The sequence below is a fragment of the Cryptomeria japonica genome, chromosome 9 (genome assembly GCF_030272615.1).
Source record: "Cryptomeria japonica chromosome 9, Sugi_1.0, whole genome shotgun sequence".
NCBI lineage: Eukaryota > Viridiplantae > Streptophyta > Pinopsida > Cupressales > Cupressaceae > Cryptomeria > Cryptomeria japonica.
Genome location: NC_081413.1, coordinates 613,834,440 through 613,837,655, shown reverse-complemented (window position 1 = coordinate 613,837,655; position 3,216 = coordinate 613,834,440).

The following is a 3,216-nucleotide window of genomic DNA, read 5'->3' as shown; positions in this document are numbered from 1 at the left end:
CCTTTTTAAGATAACAAAACATTGGTATTGGTAAGAATCCTTTGAAACTTGGCCCTTGTTGAAATATATTCCTTTTGAGACCATTGGATAAGAGGAAAAGGTGATCTGACAACATTGTTCTTCTCATATGTAGGATATAAGATGTCACCATCATCTTCGAGTTCCTTAGGGATATTGGCAAGATCTAGGTTCTCAATTTGTTCTACTATCAGACAACAATAGTCAAGCTTCCTAATATCCTCTTTAAATCTACAATCAATCCACACATCTTCTATCTAGTGGACATGAGTGTAGCTCTTCTTTAATTTGTTCTTCATGCCTCTACAGTTGAAATTCTTCCTAGCCTTGAAGAATTTCATTGTTACCCTCCTCATTTCCACTTCCATGGCTCAGACCTTGTAGATAGAATTGATAGAATATCTCACCATGGTGATGGAAAATTTGAGATCGGTCTTGTGAGAACCAGATTGTTGCCCATGCACTTCTATCATCTAGTGAGCCATCTCCATGAGAATGATTTAATCAGATGGGTACCTAGGAAGAATGAAAGGATCACCATCAAAGCATCCAACCATGAGATACGTGAATATGGGTAATTGCAAAAAGATGCATCCATACTGATACTCTCTTCTTCCTAAGATCCTTGTCAAACATGCACATGTAGTGAATGAAGAAAGCGTCATTGACTTTTCTAAAATGATGCAAACTCTCCTTGAGAGACAACTGTGTGAAATACTGATAAATAGGAACTTGACTCCTATCTCATGTCGTAGATAATCCTAGAAAATTTCTCATTCAGGTAGCTACATATACGAGATATGAAGTCATGTAGAACTTCAAGGTGGTAGGAACCTTGGTTAACTATTCACACAATGCATCAGCAAATCTTTTTACCCTAGTATATTTTCTTCTTATTTTGTCAAATTGTGTGAATGTATTGATACATCCACTTGTGATAAGTATTAGATACTAGAAGTCTTTTTACTCTTGTAAGAAGAGTAATCAAATAATTCACCTCTTCAATGAAGTCACTTCCGTGAATGGTCTCAGACCACCTTACAATTGTGGGACTTGGAGTCTTCAACCAACTCTCATTAATGTTTCTCCTGCATTTGTCTAAATTATTATCATAATAGGTTATTACTTATTACATATCAATATTGTCATATTGATCTATATGCGGACACTTGAAAATAGTGTCAAAGAAATCCTCACCAAGCTTGATGAGAGTATGCTTTCCCTCTGCATCCTTTACTGACCCACTCAATGGATCATACCAGTTAGCTAAGGCTAACACAAACTTGGGGTTTTGGGTTGACATAAGAAAGACTACAACCAAATTAATTTTACTATTGATAGTAGGCTCCATTTTGTATGACATTGGTGGCTCTTTAACCCTTTTCAAGAAATCCTCAAGATCAATGTGCCCTATCTTTGTATCTATTATTTGTTTGGGGGTTTAAAACCTAACACACATCAATGTGCATGAAGCAAAATGACAGTGAAAGTGGGGGGAATAATTATTGTATACACTGATGTAAAAATATCGGTGTGTATTATAAGTATCAACTTGACTTACAAAATCGGTTTAACAAAGCCAAAGAATCTATAAAAACTTGAAAGGAAAGGGAGAAAAGCACATACCGGTTGAGGGTAATTTTGGCCTCTAAGAAAAAAGATCCTTGCACATAGGAAAGCCTCAAAAAAATGAGAAAAAAGAATGTCCAAAATAGAAAATAAGGGGAGAAAGAAACAAAAACAAAAACAAACACTCATAAATAGTAATTGCGAATACATGCTTCATTATGGTGTATTTCATATTTACAAGTCCGATTAGCATCATAAGATCCAAAGAGGTGTAAGTCGAACTTGTAAGTCCGAAATACACCTAAAAATGACTATCAAGTGTAATGTCAGGTTCTAAATCTGACTTTACACCTAGGAAGCCAAAGATGGTGTAAAATCGGATTTAGAATCTGATTTTGCACCATAACAAGAAAAACTTGTTTTAAGTTAAAATTTTGAACTTTAACTAGCAAAACAAGATTTCAAAAATGAATACAAAGTATTCAAGGACCACCGAGGTGAGAAAAATGCCTCAAAAACCAAATCCTAGAGAAATGAGAATGAATTTAATAAAAATTTGTAGGGGCTTATGTTGTTTTCATCAGAAACAGAAACAAGGATAATAGTTGGCTTTAATTGGGGAACATATTCTAATCATTCAAAAGAATAATTAGAAGGTGTAGAACCTTATATATCCAAGTGCCTTCCTCCATTTCATTGGGCTATAGAGTCAAGCGACTAAAAATACAAAACAAAAACAAGAAAGAAAAGAAAATAAAAGCAAAATTGAGCAGGGATTCACAACAACTTGAAACCTTACTGAGTGAACAATTTTAGATGTTGTCCACTATGAGGTAGTGCAAATGGAGTGTCATCCTAGTATGATAAAAGGTAACTTGATTCTCCACACATGATGTATTGCAAAATGGCCAGTCCATGGGGAATCAAATTTTCCATGCATTCCTTTCAGCTCACGTATCTTATCCCAAAGAAGTATGAGATCACCAACTTTGAAATCTCTTTGCCTTGTTTTCTTATCAAAGAGAATTTTAACCTGCTTTTGATGTTCTACAAGATGATCCACTAGTTGTACACATTGTTCTTCCAATTGAGTAAGAAATGTTAGAGTAATCAGGTCTTTACTTGATTAATTAAATGATATTTGTTTAATTAATTAAGTTCCCCTTTATCTCTTTTACACTTAAGCTAACATTAGGTGCATAATAATTAATTCTTTTATTAATTATTATGTGCAAGCCTAGGGCTTTCCCTTTTAGGGTTTTTTGACCTATTAGAGGTTGAATATTTTCTTTTGTATAAGTATTCTATTACACATTTTTGTGAATACAGAGCTCTCAGATTCTTGAGCATTTTTTATGTGTTTATGTTTTTCTCTATTGCTTCCTTGCTTCTCCTTGTAATAGGTTTATTTAGCTTGCAGAGATCATTTGGGCTCCTGTGGTGTTGTATTTCTCAACTCTCACATGGTATCAGAGCTTCAAATCTGCAGCTACCTGTTCTTGTTTTGAGTTTTTTTGTATTAGAAGCAGATATGGGGTTTCATAAGTTTTTTTTGTGCACCTAGGGATAGGCCTTTTTTCTGAGAGCTTTGGGCCTAAACGGACCTCACCATTGTGCTCAGAAGGCCCA